Source organism: Podarcis bocagei (assembly GCF_964188305.1).
Source record: "Podarcis bocagei genome assembly, chromosome: 13".
NCBI classification, from domain to species: domain Eukaryota; kingdom Metazoa; phylum Chordata; class Lepidosauria; order Squamata; family Lacertidae; genus Podarcis; species Podarcis bocagei.
Window position 1 is genome coordinate 21,159,394 of NC_138138.1, and position 21,920 is coordinate 21,181,313.

The following is a 21,920-nucleotide window of genomic DNA, read 5'->3' on the forward strand; positions in this document are numbered from 1 at the left end:
ATTCATAAAGTTGTGAATGTTTATTTAACAGAATCGCCCGTTCCTCATTCTGTCAGCATACCTTAAATCTAGCAGCCTAAGCTTTACAAGAACTGAACTGCAATAAAAGGTCTCAAAGGTAGAATTCCAAACCTTGACTAAGTCAGAATATGTGTCATCTTGGGGGCGATCCTGCAACTGGTCCTGGTTGTTTGAGATGCGCAGAGGTGGACAAGGGACTAAAATGCAGGACCCACAGTTCTGCCTGTCTATATTCTAATTGAAATGTGGATGTGTGTTGTGCCAAGCTCAACACAGCTTCTGTACGTGGCATGTTCTCAGAGCAAGCTGAAATAGCAAGACAGACTAGGGCCGTCTTTCTAGCAAGTCATGGGGATGAAAAGTCTTCACACACACCCCTTGCAGGAGGGAACTTGCAATTCTTGCCTAAAGGACCTCATGCAGCTGGGAAAACTATTATGGGGGTGAACTCTCATCTTCTGTACCAACCCGCCACCGACAAATTTGGCTAGGAGGAACGATCACACATCAGATGCAAATGTGTGATGGAACGGGCGACAGAACATGTGGTTGCATTGCGATATGTATATTTGCAATCATATGGATCCCTTGTATGATCTATTCTGGGATCATGGGAAATGTCTCTCTGTGTGTGTGTGTGTGTGTGTGTGTGTGTGTACCTCACTCACACACTTCAGTGAAACAAGGGGAGGGGAATGGGCTGTATTTCCGACACTACATGCAGGTGTTTGAATCAGCCAACACACTCACAAAACTTAAATTGCATTTCAAAGCTCAGCCCATGTTGCAAAGTCTACCATTTGCAAGATATATATTGGTCCTCAGTCTTGCTCATGACATACTGTACATTTGCGCAGAGACAGAGAACATGTGGTCTCCAGATCATTCAAAACTACAACTCCCATCATTCCTGACCATTGGCCACAGTGGCTGTGGGCTGATGGGAGTAGGAGTGTGGCAGCGTCTGGAGGAACCACAGATTCCCCATCTCTCCATTCACCAACATGGCTCAGCTTCAGCTGCTCCTTGTTTTCAAGGAAATGAGCTTTTATTTTTCCTGAGCTGGAGAAGGAAAAAAGGAACTACCAAGCACATTTGGATTCTCTCCCTGACCCCTTGAAGGGGCAAATATACCACAGAAATGTAATTGGTATGGTTTCTGACACAGCACCAAAGGTTGTCGTACTCCGGCAGGCCAAGGCCAATACTGCCATTTGCAAACAAACAAGGTGGGAGGGAGTATTGCATGCAAAGAGCCTCACCCCACAACAGGGATGGTTTATGTGATGGGTGTGTGAGACTTTGGGGCAAGGAGAGGCCTCTGTTCACCCTGAGCAGCTCAGCAGCTAAGAGTCCTCAAACCAGGAGAGAGTCAGACAATAGACAATGAGTTTAGAAATTGGGCTTTTCATGAGCAGCAGAAGGAAGCAATACAGTGGTACCTCAGTTTACGAACTTAATCCATTCCTGAAGTCCGTTCTTAAACCAAATCCGTTCTTAAACCGAGGTGTGCTTTTCCTAATGAGGTCTCCTGGCACCGGTGCCCTTCCACCATTCGGCTTCCGTTCTTAGACCGAGGTAAAGTTCGCTAACTGGAACACTACTTCCAGTTTTGCGGAGTTTGTAAAACGAATCGTTTGTAAACAGGGCTGTTTGTAAACCGAGGTAAAGGTAAAGGGACCGCTGACCATTAGGTCCAGTCGTGGCCGACTCTGGGGTTGTGGTGCTCATCTCACTTTATTGGCCGAGGGAGCCGATGTACAGCTTCCGGGTCATGTGGCCAGCATGACTAAGCCGCTTCTGGCAAACCAGAGCAGCACACGGAAACGCCGTTTACCTTCCCGCCAGAGTGGTACCTATTTATCTGCCTGCACTTTGACGTGCTTTCGAACTGCTAGGTTGGCAGGAGCAGGGACCGAACAACTGGAGCTCACCCCGTCGCGGGGATTCGAACCGCCGACCTTCTGATCGGCAAGTCCTAGGCTCTGTGGTTAACCCACAGTGCCACCTGCGTCCGTAAACTGAGGTACCACTGTACTAACCTTAAAAAAACAAAAACAAAAAACTAAAGTGTAGCTTGGTGCATCAGACCAAAGGTGAGTCTGTTCCAGGAATGGAAAACCAATAGCCCTTCAGATGTGGCTGGACTCCAGCTCTCATCAGCCCCAGTTGGCAAGGCCTATGGGAGTGGGGAGTCCCAACACCTGGAAGACTATAGGTTCTCCATCCTTTGTGTAGCCCATCACTACAGGCAAGTTTGCATTTAGGTGGGAGGTTACATTCCAAGGCACTGCACGTTTAAGTGAAGTCGCATACAGTGGTACCTTGGTTCTCATACTTAATCCGTTCCAGAAGTCCGTTCCAAAACTAAAGTGTTCCAAAACCAAGGCACGCGCTTTCCCATAGAAAGTAATGCAAAATGGATTAATTCATTCCAGACTTTTAAAAACAACTCCTAAAATAGCAATTTAACATGAATTTTACTATCTAACACATAGGTAGGCAAACTAAGGCCCGGGGGCCGGATCCGGCCCAATCGCCTTCTAAATCTGGCCAGCAAATGGTCCAGGAATCAGAGTGTTTTTACATGAGTAGAATGTGTGCTTTTTTAAAAAAAAATGTATCTCTGGTTTATTTGTGGGGCATAGGAATTCGTTCTCTGCTCCAAAAAAAAATATAGTCCAGCCCACCACAAGGTCTGAGGGACAGTGAACCCGCCCCCTGCTGAAAAAGTTTGCTGACCCCTGATCTAACAAGAGCATCGATCCATAAAATGAAAGCAATAAGCAATGTACTGCAGTCACACAATCAACCAATCCGTAGCTGAACTGGGTTCCACAGTCAAAAGAATGAAAAAAAGAGCTGCAAAAACAAAAAAACGCGAAATAAATAGCAAAAACAGACAGACCTCAGTGTAACACTCAAAACGGAAGTGTGGCACTCAAAACGGAGCACGTTCGGCTTCCGAAAAATAGTTCGCAAACCCGAACACTTACTTCTGGGTTTGCATTGTTTGGGCACCAAGTTATTTGAGTACCAAGGCATTTGAAAACCAGGGTACCATTGTATATTGAAAACACCACTGAAAAAGCCTGCAAACACCCTCTAAACCTCTTGAAACCCTTGGGAAACCCTTTAAAAAAAAACAAAAAAATCCATCAAACTCCACCACAATAGCTCCCTCCAAACCTCCTTGCTCAAACTCCAACTCTCCACAGGCCTCAAAGGTTGGCGCAAGGGCTCCTGGAATCGCACTCGCAAAGGCTGGTGGAATTGCCAGATGCTGTTTTTGTGCCATTTTTTTAGCTCTTTTAGGGCCAATTTTTGCTCCGCATCAATGTGGAGTTACATGTATTTCTCCAACAGAGGCCAGCCAATTGTTTTGGAAGCTCACAAAACGCCCTAGTCACAGGCTAGTCAAATCTGAGGCCAGGCCTAGCAGTACCACCAGGCATCCTCAGGCAGCTGACATGGTCCCATCATTAAACAAAAATAAAGATTAAACAACTCCTAGCAATGGACATTCTCCATCACCACAAGGCCCCAGACGTTGGCTCAACTTGTGGGACTTTGCAAAGGAAAAACGGCCGCCACTGGCAGTAGGTCAGAGGTCTTCTGTTATGTTTTAACAAAGGTCCAGGGCAGAAATGGATAGTGAATGATGCTGTAGAGTACACCTACTAGAGATCCCCAGGAACCCCAGGTGCACAGCACATCGCTATATGGGGAGGGGGTTTCTTTGTTGCGCTCCCCAGTCCTGGAGCTGGCTCTGATGGAGATAACCATTAATAACCCTGAAGCGTCCTTGTGCAATGTAGGGCCATGGGAAGAATTTAAGATTTTCAGTTTGAAGGGCTGCTTTAAAGGACTGGGGGTGTCTGAAAGAAGGCGTCTCCAGAACCATCCCTAGAAAAAGGGATAGGTAGATAAGAGTTTTCAGAGACTGTTTGACTGCTAGCTTAGCAGACGCCAAAGTGGTCGCCAGCAGCTACTAGATGCAACAGCAGGTAAATCCAGAAGAGCAGGTAAGTCTGGTGAGAGAATAAGAGACATTTGCAAGAGTTTTAAAAAATATATATGTTGAAATAGTGGAAAAACCTCACTAACGCTCAAGGTCCCTTGATGGATTTGCAATAATGAGAAGCTGATGCGAGAGATCACTCTGAAGATCTTTACATTGCAGAGCTAAACGAGCTACCATGTCAAGGGGAATGGTATCAGCCAATCCTTGACCTGACTTTCTATATGCATGGTGTGCTTCTGTGTGTACATATTTGTTTTATTTATGGGGAGCGTTCAGACATACAAATCAGTGGGTTGAGTACCAGGCTGATAGGCAGCAGGATATCTGAATAATCAGGTCATAGGTTTGGGGCAACAGAGAGAATGGCCACATTCTGCAGAACCTCGGACAGCTCCAAATTGGCAGAGATGTTGCTTTTGTTGGAAGCACACCACCACACTGCAAAGCAAAACGCTACACCCTCCAACTCCTCTGGGCTGCTGGCTGCCCACCATTTTAATTTAAATTGTTTCCAACCCCAGGGTGGAGACTGGTGGTGAGCTCAGCCAATCAGATGCCACCTTTGGTGTTGCAGGGCCATAATAGTGAGAGGGGCTGCTGGAACCTTAGCTGCCAATCCAGTGGTTCAGTTCCTAGCATCCCCTTAACAATTTGCTCTTGTCAGCCCTGTTTGCTGGGCTGGGCAGGTCCCAGACTTGGACCCTATGGAGCCACTGAGAACAAGTCCCATGTGCAGTTGATAGGTTTGTGCAGAAGGAAACTCAGGACCTGTCCTCCCCTCCCCTTGATAGCTGTGGATAGGTGGTCTCAGAATGAGAGTCCAGCACTGAGTCTGCTTCCTCGGAGAGGTTGGTGGATCCCCACCCCGACACATTAAATTATAAGGTGTGAGGGACAGTAGCAGTATAGGATCGCCGCCTGAGGCTGAGGTCATAGGTGCACAGGAAGATCCCTTACTCTGGATCGCACCATGAGCTCCTCTAGCTCAATATTGTCCACTCTGAGTGGCATATTGTCCGTCAACTCCTTTCCAGTGGTGCGGGTGCCTACAGAAATGGGGCCCAGACCCGGCTAATAAGACACCAGGGGGAGCTAACAGCATGCTGAGGAAGTACTTAAGGGGGTATCCTTCCCTACACCAAGCAGAGATTTGAGCATACTCACTATTTCATCACCTTCGACCCTCCTTCAATCTGAAGGTTCCCAGGGCAGTGCATAAAAAAGTAAAGGTAAAGGGACCCCTGACCGTTAGGTCCAGTCGTGACCGACTATGGGGTTGCGGTGCTCATCTCGCTTTATTGGCCGAGGGAGCCGGCATACAGCTTCTGGGTCATGTGGCCAGCATGACTAAGCCGCTTCTGGCGAACCAGAGCAGTGCACGGAAACGCCATTTACCTTCCCGCTGGAGCGGTACCTATTTATCTACTTGCACTTTGACGTGCTTTCGAACTGCTAGGTTGGCAGGAGCAGGGACTGAGCATCGAGAGCTCACCCCGTCGCAGGGATTCAAACCGCCGACCTTCTGATCGGCAAGTCCTAGGCTCTGTGGTTTAACCCACAGCACCACCCGCGTCCCTAGAGGTATACCCGCGTCCACAGAGGTATACTTAGGCTCATTTGCACCCTTGGCAATGAGCTGCTTCAGCGTTCCCTTCCCCCGCCGTCCTTTGCACCCTTGGCAATCGCCAGGTCTGTCACAATTTTTGCACTCCCCTGGGCCTGGGCTCTTGGTGGCGGCCAGCCTGGCCAACCCCTACGTGCACCCCTGACCTCACCAACAAGAGCTAGTCAATAGCCTGGCTGCTACATTGGAAATGTGTTTTGGGGTGGGTACATTCTGCCACGCGCCACTGATGCTGTAGTAGCGCATTAGTGGCGGGTTTAATCCAGACATCCTTCCACATTTGGGCTCTGGGCATGCGGTTCCCCATCCCTGCAATAAGGAAGTTGAATCCCCAGACCAGGAGACTGTTCCTTCCACTCTCCAGCCTCTGAAATGAAAGTCATTCGATTTCACTGCATGCTTTCCATCAGCATCATTTGCCTTCCCTCGCAGTCTCGTACCTGGCCTACTTTTTTTTATTGAGCTAAGTAGCGCTGGGAAGCTCTGCTGGATCCTAGTTTGGGGTGGTAAATGTAGCAGAGCGATGGTTTGCTCCTTTGGACCTCCCTGAACCAGATTGGAATTCGTTGCCGTTCACCCCAAACTGACACCTCAGGAAGAGCTGGAAATCCAGATCGGAAAGCAGACAACTGTGTGTGCATGTGTGTGTGCGTGCCTTGTTTATGAAAAGTACTCCAGGCAGAGTGGCAGTGTGGCGCAGTGATTAGAGCATTGGGCTGGGCTGTAATAAACCCTGCTTCCAATTTCTCCTCGCCTTTGAAGCTTCCTGTGGAGCAGGTTGGCCAACTCTTTTCTTCTTGCAGTGCCGCCGTGCCTTTGCGTCAGCCTCCCCCAACTGGTGCCCTCCTCTTTGTTGTTGACCTACCATCCTCTGATCATTGGGCCATGCGAGCTGGCACTGATGGGAGCTGGAGATCACGGAGATTGAACATGGGACCTTCTGCATGCAAGGCAACAGCTCTACTACTGAGCTACGTCCCTTCCCCAAAGCTCACTGGGCAATCCTGGGCCAATCACTTAGTCTTGTTCTACCTCCCAGGTTATGGTTACCAGATTTTTTTCCAATGAATCAGGGGACTCCCCCCCCCTTTTTTTCCCTTTTTGAAGCTGAGTAGCAAAAGGGAGTCAGTAGTGTGGATGTAATTCCTAATAAAAATGCTTCTGGTTTTTTAACAAATGTTATTTTTTTTAAAAAAAAATATCATTTCATTATATATCATCTCCAGAAAGCTTTTATTACCTTACAGGTCCACCACATGTGATAAAAGGTACCTTCTTTTTCTTTACATTTCCATCAGGTATTTGTACTTGTCCTATACATTTTTTGCCAGCTTAGTAGGAGTCAGATACCACCGGCACATCGTTTTCATGTAATTCTCTTTCAAAGTACAAATGCTGAGTAAAGATAAATAAAGAACCTACCCATGTGATGCTGACACAAATTCCCACACTAGCACTAAGTGACAGAACAGTAGAACAATATCTCCATCTCTTCCCCCCTTTTCTTTCCCCTTTAACTTCCCCAAACCATAAGATGTCCATGACATTGGTGTCTCATACTGAACGCTAGCGAACTGTGAAAAAGACTCTTTGAATCGAAAGTGGAGATACTCTATGTACTTTCCCTTGCCTATTTGTTTATTTTCTAACACAAGAAAATCTTCAATTAAAAACAAATTTTTAAAAATTCTATTGATTTGGAAATAATAGTTTGTATAAGTGGGTTGTCTTTGTCCAGGGAGTTTTCTTGGCATGGATACTGGAGTGGCTTGTCGGTTCCTGCTCCAGGTGGATCACGTTTGGTCAAAACTCTCCACCATGACCTGTCCATCTTGGGTGGCCCTGCACAGCATAGCTCATAGCTTCTCTGAGTTATTCAAGCCCCTTCGCCATAGCAAGGCAGTGATCCATGATCACTGCATATGGTGACAGCAGTCACGCAATTAAAAGATGTCTGTTTCTTGGGAGAAAAGCAATGACAAACCTAGCCAGCATCTTAAAAAGCAGAGACATCACCTTGCCGACAAAGGTCCGTATAGTTAAAGCTATGGTTTTCCCAGTAGTGATGTATGGAACTGAGAGCTGGACCATAAAGAAGGCTGATCGCCGAAGAATTGATGCTTTTGAATTCTGGTGCTGGAGGAGACTCTTGAGAGTCCCATGGACTGCAAGAAGATCAAACCTATCCATTCTGAAGGAAATCAGCCCTGAGTGCTCACTGGAAGGACAGATCATGAAGCTGAGGCTCCAATACTTTGGCCACCTCATGAGAAGAGAAGACTCCCTGGAAAAGACCCTGATGTTGGGAAAGATGGAGGGCACAAGGAGAAGGGGAGGACAGAGGATGAGATGGTTGGACAGTGTTCTCAAAGCTACCGGCATGAGTTTGACCAAACTGCAGGAGGCAGTGGAAGACAGGAGTGCCTGGCATGCTCCGGTCCATGGGGTCATGAAGAGTCAGACACGACTAAATGACTAAACAACACATAAGTGGGTTAAAATTTGGAAAAATAGATAAAAAAATAATTGGCAAAACACACAGACACACACACACACAGAGAGAGAGAGAGAGAGAGAGAGAGAGAGAGAGAGAGAGAGAGAGAGAGAGAGAGAAGTCCTGGGGCTCAAACCAACAAGAAGCCATACTCTCCCTGGCCAGGCAATATTGCACTTCCTTGCCCAGACCTGTCCCCAGTTGCTCTGAATGCAGGATGAGGCGATGAGTCTATGGAGGAAAAAAAGCCCTTGAGGTCTTGCCAGAAGAAAGGGTGTTTTGACATCAGGAAGGCTGACACCACATAAACAAAGAGCCAAACATCTGGGGGCGGCGAGCACCTCGTGTTTGTCCTCCTTCACCCTCCCCCTGCGGGGGAGGCCTTTGGGCTATGACTCACTGCAGAGGCACTCTGTGTCCTTGCCCCATGGAAGCACGGCTGCTGCAAAAGCTCTCTGCTGCAGCCCAAGGGTTGTTTATGGACTTTGGAGCTCGCTTGGGCAGGGACAAGGGAATGGGAATGGATGGGGAAATGGCAGGACAGTGGTGACTGGGCAGGACATCCTTGCAGAGGTGTGGGCCTCAGCAGGTGCCCAGCTGTACCACCCCTGGGAGCAGCTGTAAACCTCCTGGGAACAGAACTATTCAGCTTGAGAAAAACAGCTGAAGACCACTCTGAGCCCTAGGGATACACCACAAGAATGAATGAATGAATGAGTGAATTGGAAGTGACCTCAAAGATCCTCTTGTCCAATGCAGAAAATCTACAGTGGTACCTTGGTTCTCAAACTTAATCTGTTCCGGATGTCCGTTCCAAAACCAAAGCGTTCCAAAACCAAGGCACGCTTTCCCATAGAAAGTAATGAATCCATTTTAAAAACAACCCCTAAGACATCACCTTGCCAACAAAGGTCCATATAGTAAAAGCTATGGTTTTCCCAGTAGTGATGTATGGAAGTGAGAGCTGGTCCATAAAGAAGGCTGATCGCCGAAGAATTGATGCTTTTGAATTCTGGTGCTGGAGGAGACTCTTGAGAGTCCCATGGACTGCAAGAAGATCAAACCTATCCACTCTGAAGGAAATCAGCCCTGAGTGCTCACTGGAAGGACAGATCCTGAAGCTGAGGCTCCAATACTTTGGCCACCTCATGAGAAGAGAAGACTCCCTGGAAAAGACCCTGATGTTGGGAAAGATGGAGGGCACAAGGAGAAGGGGACGACAGAGGACGAGATGGCTGGACAGTGTTCTCGAAGCTACGAACATGAGTTTGACCAAACTGCGGGAGGCAGTGAAAGACAGGAGTGCCTGGCGTGCTCTGGTCCATGGGGTCATGAAGAGTCGGGCACGACTAAACAACAACAACAACAAAACAGCAATTTAACACGGATTTTGCTATCTGTCGAGACCATTGAGCCACACCCTTTGAGAACCACTGGGTTAAAAGAAGGGCAGAGGCCTTGAAGTTGCCTATCTACAGTTTGCAACAAGAGAGCAGACTGCGCCAGTGGCGTAGCGTGGGTTGTCAGCACCCGGGGCAAGGCAAGTAATTTGTGCCCCCTAACCCGTGGATTTGCGCCCCCTAACCCTAACCCCCAGATGTTGCGCCCGGTGCGGCCGGCCCCCCCTGCACCCCCCACGCTACGCCACTGGACTGAGCAAGTGTTCAGGTCACACACACACACACACACACACACCCAGTGTGCAGAGATGTGCTATATTTCAATGACAGTGGTTAATTTATAAATTTGCATCGACGCTTTAAAATTAGCATGTGCACATTCACTGCAAAGCTGCTCCCATGTGTGTGTCTTGTTCTCTCTTTGGGGACAATGCCTTAAGCGACCACCCTAGGAAGAGTATTGGTGGAACCCAGCAATGTAGGGAAAAAGTGTCAATTCCTGCAAAATAATACTGGTCCCCTTTCACTCCTAACTCGAAGGAAGTGTCCACACAAGGCTTTCGCCATAGCCCTTGTCTCCCTCCTGCGTAGATGCATTTCTAATGTCGCCCAAAGTTGCACCTCCTGCTCTGGCTAACTTACCAGTTTTACCAAGCCAGCTGGCGTGATGCTGCCTGTCAGTGTTGCAATTCTCCCGCTCTGTGTACCGAGTTGCAAAAACTGCAGTGGTGCACACATGCTGAGTGCGCCTGTTTTCCTCTCCCTGATATTGCAGGGCATATGCTTTTAGGGGTGAAGCTGAATGAACGTTGGAAGGTTCAGGACAGACCAAAGAAAGCCCTTCGCACAGCGCATAGTTCAACTATGGAACTCCTTGCCACAACCTCGATGACTTTAAAAGAGGATTAGACAAAATGTTTCAAGTAAACGTTGGAAGTGTAAGCATACTGAAGGGTCTTTTTTTTTTTAATATACTTGGTGGACATGTAAAAAAAGCTAAAGGCTTTGGGGGAATTATACATAAAGAATTGAAGAAAATGTTCAAAAAGTCCTGAAGCTTTCAACAAATTTGTGTATGTTTATTCAAAACCTGCCAAGGAGTCCAATTCATTTTGTTGTCTTTTTAAGTAATTTGTGGAAAGTTTATTGATTGATAACATGGTAGACAGATAATGTGAGCATAGCTGTCAACGTTTCCCTTTTTTAAAGGGAAATTCCCTTATTCCGAATAGGATTCCTCGCAAGAAAAGGGAAAAGTTGACAGCTGTAAATGTGAGGATTTGTATAATCTTATAACATGCAGAGAATAATATGGGTTGAGAAACCAGAGAGAGGAGCTGAGGGAAGTCTCTGGAGGGGAGGTTATGAGGAGGGGTGGGGAAAAGGGGGGGGGATAATGAATATGATAAGTTTTGATATGTTGTTATGTTGAAATTGCTAATAAAAGCATTTAAAAAAATAAAGTCCTGAAGCTTTTCTCCTCGGGATAATAGGGAGGTCCCGAAAAAGGTGGTTAAACTATTAAGGTATGTAACAGCAGCCAGAATCCTGTCGGTGCAAAAATGGAAAGGAAGAGAAGTAGAAGGTAAAAGGTCAAGGACCCCTGGACAGTTACGTCCAGTCAAAGGCAACTATGGGGTTGCGGTGCTCATCTCGCTTTCAGGCCAAGGGAGCCGGCGTTTGTCCACAGACAGCTTTCCGGGTCATGTGGCCAGCATGACTACACTGCTTCTGGCACAACAGAGCACCATGAGGGAAACCAGAGGGCATGGAAACGCCATTTACCTTCCCGCTGCAGTGGTGCCTATTTATCTACTTGCGCTGGCATGCTTTCAAACTGTTAGGTTGGCAGGAGCAGGGACAGAGCAATGGGAGTTCACCCCGTCGCGAGGATTCAAACTGCCGACCTTCTGATCAGCAAGCCCAAGAGGCTCGGTGGTTTAGACCACAGCGCCACCCGCTCCCCTAGAAGTGCCAGCTAAGGAGGAATGGCTTCAAATGTTAACAGACTGTGCAGAAATGGCAAAACTGATAGCAAAATATGAGAGACAAAAGAGATGAACAGCTCATGGAAGAGTGGAGAACCTTTTCAGCATACCTGAAGAACTGTTATAGTAAAATGAAAACACAGGCAGGGTTTGAATGATGAGCAGCGGAATGAAAACAATGATAAGTGACATGAAGTATAATTGTATTGGGTTAAAGTATGTCATATAAAGCAGTAGTAGGACGCGGGTGGCGCTGTGGGTAAAACCTCAGTGCCTAGGACTTGCTGATCGTAAGGTCGGCGGTTCGAATCCCTGCGGCGGGGTGAGCTCCCGTTGTTCGGTCCCAGCTCCTGCCCACCTAGCACTTCGAAAGCACCCCTAAGTGCAAGTAGATAAATAGGTACCGCTTTACAGTGGGAAGGTAAACGGTGTTTCTGTGTGCGGCACTGGTACTGGCTCGCCAGTGCAGCTTCGTCACGCTGGCCACGTGACCCGGAAGTGTCTTCGGACGGCGCTGGCTCCCGGCCTCTTGAGCGAGATGAGCGCGCAACCCTAGAGTCGGTCACGACTGGCCCGTACGGCCAGGGGTACCTTTACCTTTAGGAATAAAAACATCACGGAAGTGAGGGTGGGAAGTCAACATTTAAGGGGGGGAACCATATTGAAATATAGGTAAATTTGCAAAACCTGTGAAAAACAATTAAAGAATTATGTCTTTAAAAAGAGAGGATTAGACAAATTCATGGAGGAGAGGGTTATTAATAGCGACTAGCCACAATGGGTATACTCTGCCTCCACAGACAAATACCTGTTACAGTGGTACCTCGGGTTAAGAACTTAATTCGTTCCGGAGGTCCGTTCTTAACCTGAAACTGTTCTTCACCTGAGGTACCACTTTAGCTAATGGGGCCTCCCGCTGCCACCGCACGATTTATGTTCTCATCCTGAGGTAAAGTTCTTAACCTGAGGTACTACTTCCGGGTTAGCAGAGTTTGTAACCTGAAGCGTCTGTAACCTGCAGTGTCTGTAACCCGAGGTACCAGTGTAGTGGAAACCATAGGAAGAGAGAGCACTTTTGCGTTTGAATCCAGCTTGTAGACTTTCCATAGGCAGTTGGGTTGCTACTGTGAGAACGTGATGCCGGACTACATGGGCAATTGGCTTGGCCCAGCAAGTTCTTGTTATGCTCACGGTTTAGGTGCCTGCCTGCTAGGGAATGGGAAGAAATTCAACTCCGTTCACATTTAACAGCAAACCTACTTAATTCGCACTTTCAGAAACAATTCGCAAACAGAAAGACAGCCAACCTTCAAAATTCATGCCGCTCCGGATTTCGCAATGCAGCTCTCCAATCAAATAAACGTGTTCAGGAAATGCACCTACCAATGCAGTGGCTCCCCTCACAGACCACTTGAAATTGCCTTGGCAAACCATGTCATTTCTTCTTCTGTAAGTCGTGAGCAATTGTAATGCAGTTTGCTAGCTGCTGTATGATTTTTATTACAGTGGTACCTCGGGTTAAGAACTTTTTTTTTTTAATAGAATTTTTTATTGGTTTTTCACAGTTTTTATAAACACAAACAATACACAACACAAACAAACAAGCATACAAACAAACATGTATAGTTTCATATCCTTTTTTCTTAAACCTTACTTCACCGACTTCCCCATACCTCCCCCTTCTACACCCCAATTTCCAAATTTGTTTCAGCAAATCCTAACCCTTGGTTTTATCAAATTTTCACCTTATTCTATTCTTTTACTTAATCTTTTACAGCTGTAATCCCCCCTTTTCCCCCTAAAACCTCAACATTTTAGCATTCATTAATTTTACAATATTTCTTAAGATAAATTTTAAATTTCTTCCAATCTTCCTCCGCCGTCTCTTTCCCCTTCGGGTTAAGAACTTAACTTGTTCTGGAGGTGCGTTCTTAACCTGAAAATGTTCTTCACCTGAGGTACCACTTTAGCTAATGTGGCCTCCCGCTGCTGCCACACTACCGCCGCGTGATTTCTGTTCTCATCCTGAAGCAAAGTTCTTAACCCAAGGTATTATTTCTGGCTTAGCGGAGTCTGTAACCTGAAGCGTCTGTAACTTGAACGTCTGTAACCCAAGGTACCGCTGTATCTCTATGCTGCATTTTGGGCTGCCCATGTGAGGGAGCAGCCAGCTCCCTCCTGCCCAACCACAGCTCTGCTCCTGGGTCAGGTCTGATCTGGGAAGGGGAGAGAAGAAGAATAGTCATGGCAGCATTGCCACCCCTCTCCTCAAACAGGCTCCCCGCACATCCTATGCGCTCTGGCCAGGCGGCGGGAGCGTATGCTCTGTCGCTGGGCATGCTGACATCGGGTGCTCATGCCCCCTTGGTGTGCGTGGCCTCAGTGCAAAAAATTTTGGGTGTCCCTTCATGGAGAATGTTGTGGGGGCTGTAGCACCCAGGCCCCCCCCCCCGCACCCAGAGCCTATGCTTCTTATGTACAATTTTTGGAATAGAATGTCTTGAACTATTAAAGAGTTAATCCAAGGAGTAACTCCACACACACACACACACACACACACACACACACACACACACACACACGGTTCCACGCAGCTTTCTCCTCTCAGGGCTGCGTGCAAACAGGATCCTTCTGCCGGCGGGTGGGCAGACAATGTGGAGACAGCAGCATATTTTACTACAACGAGGCTGCCAACTAAAGAATATATATAAGAGAGAGAGAGAGAGAGAGAGAGAGAGAGAGAGAGAGAGAGAGAACAAGAATCAGGGAGTTGACTGACATGTTTAAGTCCATGCTGGGAGTTCGTTTAAAAGCAGACACACACGCACTGCACACCTCTGGCTGTTGCTAAAGATGCTTTGAAGAAGAAGGGCCACAGCCAGGGCCGGCCCTACAATGAGGCAAAGTGAGGCAGCTGCCTCAAGCAGCCAATGAGGTGAGTGCCGTGTGGCCTGCTGTGTAGCCCCCTAGGCTAGCCTGCTGCCCTCAACAGCAGTGGAAGACACTGTCCTTTCGCCAGTATTGGAGTAAGATTGAACCACCCGTCCAATTGGCTTCTGTATGTGACTTGGGGGAGGGCGCCATCTTGTCCTTCACCTCTGGCAGCAAAATGTCTTGAGCCGGCTCAGTAGTAGAGCACCCACAGAGCTACTGCCAGCCAGTGTAGACAGTACTGAGTTCAATGGATCAACTGCTTGACTCAGCATCAAGCAAACTGAATGCTCAATCACCCAGTTTAAAAGTAAGCAGAATATCTCTGTATGGGTTTTTGGGAGGGGGCAGTGGTGGTGACTTGTATCTTCTTCTCCTTCTTCTTCTTTAGTGATTGAGAGGACAGATTCTGCACATGCTCAGAAGCTATGTCATTATCATTACTTTACACCTTACCTTTCGTGGTGTGTGGAAAACAGGTTGCAGGCCGTCTAACACTTCAGCCCCCATCCCCCCCAAAATGACCCTGCCTCTCTGCTTTGCATTTCTTGGCCGGCTCCCAATATTTTGCAGGATTCAGTTAGAGTTATTCCTCCATAGAAATCTCTAGATCTCACGTTCCTCCTGCTCGTCTGCTTTCCTCCACCCATTCCTGTCTCCTTCCTTGTCAGACGCTTCCTCCATTTCTCACTTTCGTTTGTTTCATTTGCATTTTTTTTAAAAAACCAACAACACACAATTGAACAAACTCGGAGTGGCCTTCCTCCATCTAGTTCAGTCTTTGCCAACCTGGTGCCCTCCTGATGTTTCGGAACACAACTCATCGTCAGCCCAGGCAGAGGTAGGTAAGGCCAAGTAATTCTAGAACCATCTTCCCCAACTTGTAGATCAGATGCTGTTGGGTGATAGTTCCCATTATTACATCCTACACCATCCACCAGAGTCTGGCAATCTCTGGAGAGCACCAGGAAGGTACTGCCCCCCCCCGACACATGCAAATACTCCAACAAATATCGGGTTCCCTATCCCTGACATAGATAGTGCTGAACTAGCTATACCAATGGTCTGATTTGGTACAAGGGTGGCACTGTGGGTTAAACCACAGAGCCTAGGACTTGCTGATCAGAAGGTTGGCGGTTCGAATCCCACGGCGGGGTGAGCTCCCATTGCTCCTGCCAACCTAGCAGTTCGAAACCATGTCAAAGTGCAAGTAGATAAATAGGTACTGCTCTAGCGGGAAGGTAAACAGCGTTTCCGTGTGCTGCTCTGGTTCGCCAGAAGCGGCTTAGTCATGCTGGCCACATGACCCAGCAGCTGTACGCCGGCTCCCTCAGCCAATAAAGCAAGACGAGCACTGCAACCCCAGAGTCGGTCACAACTGGACCTAACGGTCAGGTGTCCCTTTCCCTTTCCCTTTAAGCTTTCTATGTTTTGCACAGGAATTACAAACCGCCACCTGTTTTGAGAGCTCAGGGAGCACAGATCATATCAGCTGCATAAGCAAGATCATTTCAAGCCAACACGAAACAGAAGGCCCCAGAGCCTTGGTGTTGAGTGACTCAAAGGTGGGCCTGTCGGGTCCCTAATCCTCTTTGCCGTTCTTCCTCCCTCCCACTGGTGTCCCCAATGTCCTGCCATGACAGGAAGCTGCTATGACAAGGGAAGAGAGGCATCCTGCCCAGGGGTGACAGCCCAAGCTCACCTCGCCCTCAGAAGAGCCACGTGCCAAACAGAAGTTGCCCAACTTGTTTCGCTGACGAGGCCGAACGGTGACTTGTTACCAAACCGGTGGGACAGAGTGGGTGGCGGCTACAGCCCAGAGAGGGAGAGAAAGACAGTGAGACAACCAGGGTGCGGTTAGCAAAATCCGGGACATCCCCTCCCAGTTGTCCTTGCTTTGTGGGTGTGTTGCTTGCCGGCATGGAAGAGCTCTCCCCCTAACTCTGAAATATTTAATAGGCACAGTAAAGGAAGAGGCTGACACTACAGTCCTGGAGGTGCTTTGGAAATTAACACATTCTTTTTTGTCGCCGTTCCTGCTCAGGACGGAACCCAAACAGTAAACCGAATTGGCAGGTGTCCAAATGACAGCTGACTTAGACTGCAGTCACTTACCTGGGAGTAGGGAATGGCGAATCTGTCAGTTTTTGTTTTCTCTGCTTCTCATTTTTTCGTTATAAGTACAATTCTCCATATTTTCAAGCATGTATCTTTTTAAAAAAGTCCCTGTGAGAATTAAATCAGCATTTCAATGTAGAATTTCTCCTAATGCATGCAGTTCAGTATGCAATTTTGCCTAATATACACATTTTTTTTGCCAGACATTCCCCTAGAATATCACATGTTTTATTCATGCTATTTTAACTTATATGTGCATTTGCAATAGAGCCACCAGCTGGTGCAAAATAGGAGCAGACAGACATAGCAGGCTTAGAAATAGTGCTGGGTGAATCTGTAAATTTCAGTTTCTCTCTCTTATATTTCCCATCTTAAATCCCATTCTCCCCATTTCCACATCAGTGTGTGGGGGAAAAGAAAGAAAGAAAGAAAGAAAGAAAGAAAGAAAGAAAGAAAGAAAGAAAGAAAAAGGCATTTTGAAAATTCATCAGCATCTTATTACAAAATTCTCCTAATGTTCACATTTTTAAAAACTTTTTTTGTAGAGCACGTACTACCAAAATAATGCATTTTGTATGATATTTTCACTAATAGACACATTTTTAATGGGCACTTTACCCCAGTATTTGCATTTTAATCCATGTTACTTGACTGGATAACAGCATTGCAAAATTCAGAGAAGTATGAATTTTGAAGGATGACTGTTTTTTCAGTAATAATAATAATAATAATAATAATAATAATAATAATAATAATAATAATAATTACCATGGCAATCTGGTTGGGTTTCCTCAGCCACTCTGGGCAGCTTCCAGCAAAATATAAAAAATAATAAAATGTCAAACATTAAGAACTTCCTGATACAGGGCTGCCTAGAGATGTCTTCTAAAAGTTGTGTAGTTCTTTATGTCCTTGACATCTGACAGGAGGGTGTTACATAGGGAGGGTGCCACTGCTGAAAAGGCCCTCTGTCTGGTTCCCTGTAACTTCACTTCCTGCAATGAGGGAACCGCCAGAAGGCCCTCAAAGCTGGACCTCCTACTGTTTTAGAAAGTGTGGACAAGATTGCCTTTAAATATGAACAGAATCAAATTACTCCCCCAGCCCTACCTACAATTAACTGTGCTCCTAGCTTCCAGCCTGGATGAATATATGCTGATCAGTAACTGGGGGGAGGGGACAGGTTAGAAGAACGGTTTCTGACTGTCATGTAGGGCAAGAACCCTCAATAATGGGAGCCTACAGTCCCACTGGGACGCGGGTGGTGCTGTGGGTTAAACCACAGAGCCTAGGACTTGCTGATCAGAAGGTTGGCGGTTCGAATCCCCATGACGGGGTGAGCTCCCATTGCTCAGTCCCTTCTCCTGCCAACCTAGCAGTTCAAAAGTACATCAAAGTGCAAGTACTTCCCGGCGGGAAGGTAAACGGCATTTCCGTGTGCTGCTCTGGTTCGCCAGAAGCGGCTTAGTCATGCTGGCCACATGACCCGGAAGCTGTACACCAGCTCCCTCAGCCAATAAAGCGAGATGAGCGCTGCAACCCCAGAGTCAGCCACGACTGGTTCTAATGGTCAGGGGTCCCTTTACCTTTACAGTCCCCCTGTGGGGGAGTGTCTGCACCACCCCAGGTGAGAGATGGGGTGGGTGATTGGATGTGTGAAGCTTGAGTCTCGGGTCCAAACGACAGATGCATTGTCTGGAAGGTGGTGATTATTTTTTTAAAAAACTACTTTTTAGTTTCCGTGTTAGACATTTCTCTCCCTCCTGTTGAGTTTCAAGCTGTTAAATTAGGCTGGTGCATTTGTGCTGAATCCATGCAATGTGGTATGGCTTGATTTTGGGGTTTGTTTGGGGGTGTTTTTTTGCGTGGATATTATTTATTTCTGATTGTTTCCAATATGTTTTTGGAAGTGTTATATATTTTATTCATTTGATATGTTGTGAGCCATTTTAAGCACTTATTTGCCTGTGGGCCTTCCCCTCGCCCCACCCCCGGCTTGGGCAGTCCTCTGTTTTTGCTCTTCAAGATATGGCAACCCTACCTGGACTAAAAATGAAACAGCGATTCCTTAAGAAATGCAGAATTTGATTAACTGTGTATCTCTGTGCATCTACGGTATGCATATACAGTCATATCTCGGGTTGAAGTAGCTTCGGGTTGAGCGTTTTCAGGTTACGCTCCATGGCAACCCAGAAGTGACGCGTTACTTCCGGGTTTTACCGCTCGTGCATGCACAGACACTCAAAACACATGTGCGGAAGCGGCGAATCGCAACCCACACATGCGCAGATGCGGGTTGTGTTCACTTCAGGATGCAAAAGGGGCTCCAGGACGGATCCAGTTCACATCCAGAGGTACCACTGTATACTCATGAAAAATAAATAGTTATAATGCTAGTGTAAATTGTTGAGAGAGGGATATTTTAGGCAGAGGCAAAGCTAGCTGCTCCGGCACCTGAAGCAGTGCACCCAGGGGCGAGGCAATCAGCCCACAGGGGTGCCATTGCCCGTGGCCAGCGTCCCGGGGGGCGCAGCGAGTGGCAAGCGTCCCAGGTGACGTTGCCTGCGGCGATGTCACACCACCCTCATGTATGACACCCAGGGCAAACCGTGTCCCCCATACCCCCTTCCTCCGCCACTGATTTTAGGACCCACACTAGTTGTGATGGTCATTTGTTTTAAACTGTTTTTAATGTTGTGTTTTAGATTGCTCGGACCGGCCCTGGAACCTCACGGTGGGGAACGGGCAAATAATAATAATGAATGAATGAATCTTTATTTGTGTCAGCCATCGGCCATAGCAACAAAACAACAATATGGCATACAAAGGATAGAAATAAAAAGTCTATTATATAAAATACATTTTAAGGTTTTGAATCAGTAGTCAAATAGTGGATCTTATTCTTATTGCCCCGGCTAAAAACCTTGCAGCCTTTGCTGTCACCTGCTCATCTTGATCTGCCAAGAGAAAGGACACTGTGGCAGTGGCTGGGCGACCCGGAATGGAGAATAAAAGAGGGGTGATAATCTCATTCCTCAAGGCTTTGTAAACAGTGCAAGCCAGAAGGTACTGCCATTGCCACAGGGACATAAGCATTTTTCATGTGGAATCTGTTGGAATCGTCCCTCAAGTACACCCGAGGGCAATACATTCAATCTTGCGAGAGTAAAAGCACAGAAATAATAATAATAATAATAATAATAATAATAATAATAATAATAATAATAATATAAAATAAACAGCAGGTTTCTACCTATATCCCATAGGCTGTAGGTTGCAGAGCAGGCCATTTCCATAATTCAATGCAAATGTTCTGTATAGCCCTACTTATTCCACTGCTGGCTAATTATTTGCCAGTTCGCTTCCTAAGATACTGATTAAAATTTGCATTCCGTTCTATATTCAGTTGCTCAATCAGATAATTTTTGCTTAATAATCCTGTGTCAGAGATCGGATGCACAGCTAAACACTGATCTTTATCTCTGGCTAATGCTCCCGCTAACAAACAAAAAAAGACAAATTGATACTATTCCAAACTGCAGGCGGTTCAAATGTTGCAAGCATATATAGTCTACCATACAAAGGAGCTAAACAAAGAAGTCCTCTTCTTTAGTCATACGGAGGAGAGCTGCTTAAACTGTGCTAAATTGCATTGCACACAAAGACAGCACGCTTTCTGTTTTAGTTAGCCTCATGTGACCTCCACAACGGCACAGGGAGGGAAAAGCAAGGTATTATATTTGGTCTGGTTTAAGATGAACCCACACCTCCAGAACGTTGGACGTGGTCCAGCCAGACTGAAGCACACTGTGGTCCCATTAGTTTTAGAGCAGAATTAAGCGCACACTTGCCATGCTTGTATGTAACACGCTACAGCACGAAGCGTGCTTTATTAAACTGTCCGGTGCACGCTCCCTGTTGTGCTTCTCCTTTCGTGCAGTTGCATAAGCAAACCATGACGAGGCATGATGTCCGAACTGGAGATCGTGGTTTGTTTGGCCCTAACAAACCATGGGTGCCAAGCCAGCAACAAACTTATTATACAAGGTTGAATGGAGATTGTGGTTTCTAGGAGCAAAACAAAGTATGAGCTCAGACCCAGGTGTCTTGCTAAGCAAGCCTGGTGGTGGTTTGTTTACCTTGTCTGCCACCAATGTGATGTTTTGGATCAAAACTCCCATCAGCCCCTGCCAGTACACCCTTAATCCTTACTCTCCCATTCCTAGCTCCTGCCTACCTAGCAGTTTGAAAGCACACCAGTGAAGTAGATAAATAGGTACGGCTGCAGTGGGAAGGTAAACAGCAATGGAGTGAGCTCCCGTTGCTCTGTCCCAGCTCCTGCCAACCTAGCACTTCGAAAGCACACCAGTGCAAGTAGATAAATAGGTACGGCTGCAGCGGGAAGGTAAACAGAGTTTCCATGCGCTCTGGTTTCCCTCACGGCGCTCTGTTGTGCCAGAAGCAGTTTAGTCATGCTGGCCCCATGACCCCAGAAAGCTGTATGTGGACAAACACCGGCTCCCTCGGCCTGAAAGCGAGATGAGCACCGCAACCCCATAGTTGCCTTTGACTTGACTTAACCGTCCAGGAGTCCTTTACCTTTCCTTTTTTTTTTTTACACATACATTTACACCCTTTCTTATTCGCAAGGGTTTTCTCTACTCATGGGACTGTAAAATGAATAGCGTTTTACAAGCCGAAAGTTCAGGCGAAGTTGCGCAAAGGATTAATTCCTTGTTTCTTTGTTCTAGATTGAAGGAGGTTCTGCGTGAATCTTAATATTTTTTTCCAGCGCAATATTATACACAGAAGAAATATACAAAACAATGGGCAAGGTGACTTATTGTTGTGCCTGAAAATGCCCCAGAATAAAGTTTAAGAGTTGCGTGACATCAGCTCCAGCCACCATAGTTGATAGTCAAGGATGATGGGAAATGCAGCCCCAAAACTGTTGGAGGCCCGCAATCTCTGCTTTGAAAGATGCCTAGGATATAACTGTCTTAAGGCGTTTCTGGGTTGTTGCTATTTTCACGTGGTATTTGCAATCACATACCAGCAAATTCAGCTTGTGCAATTGCAGTCGATTGGGAGGGTCTTGAGTAACAAACCCTCGTTCCTGAAAGACTGGACTTTTGGTGATAAGAAAAGTGGACTGGGATAATACTTTGACCTATCATATAACCTCCCTGCAAACAAATCAGATTCAATGCTCAATAAATGGGTCATCTAGAAGCACTCTTAATGAGGCTATCTCAGCCCAGGGAGATATGTTATTTTAAAGAAAATAAAACATTGGGATACTAAGGTGGCTTGTATATGG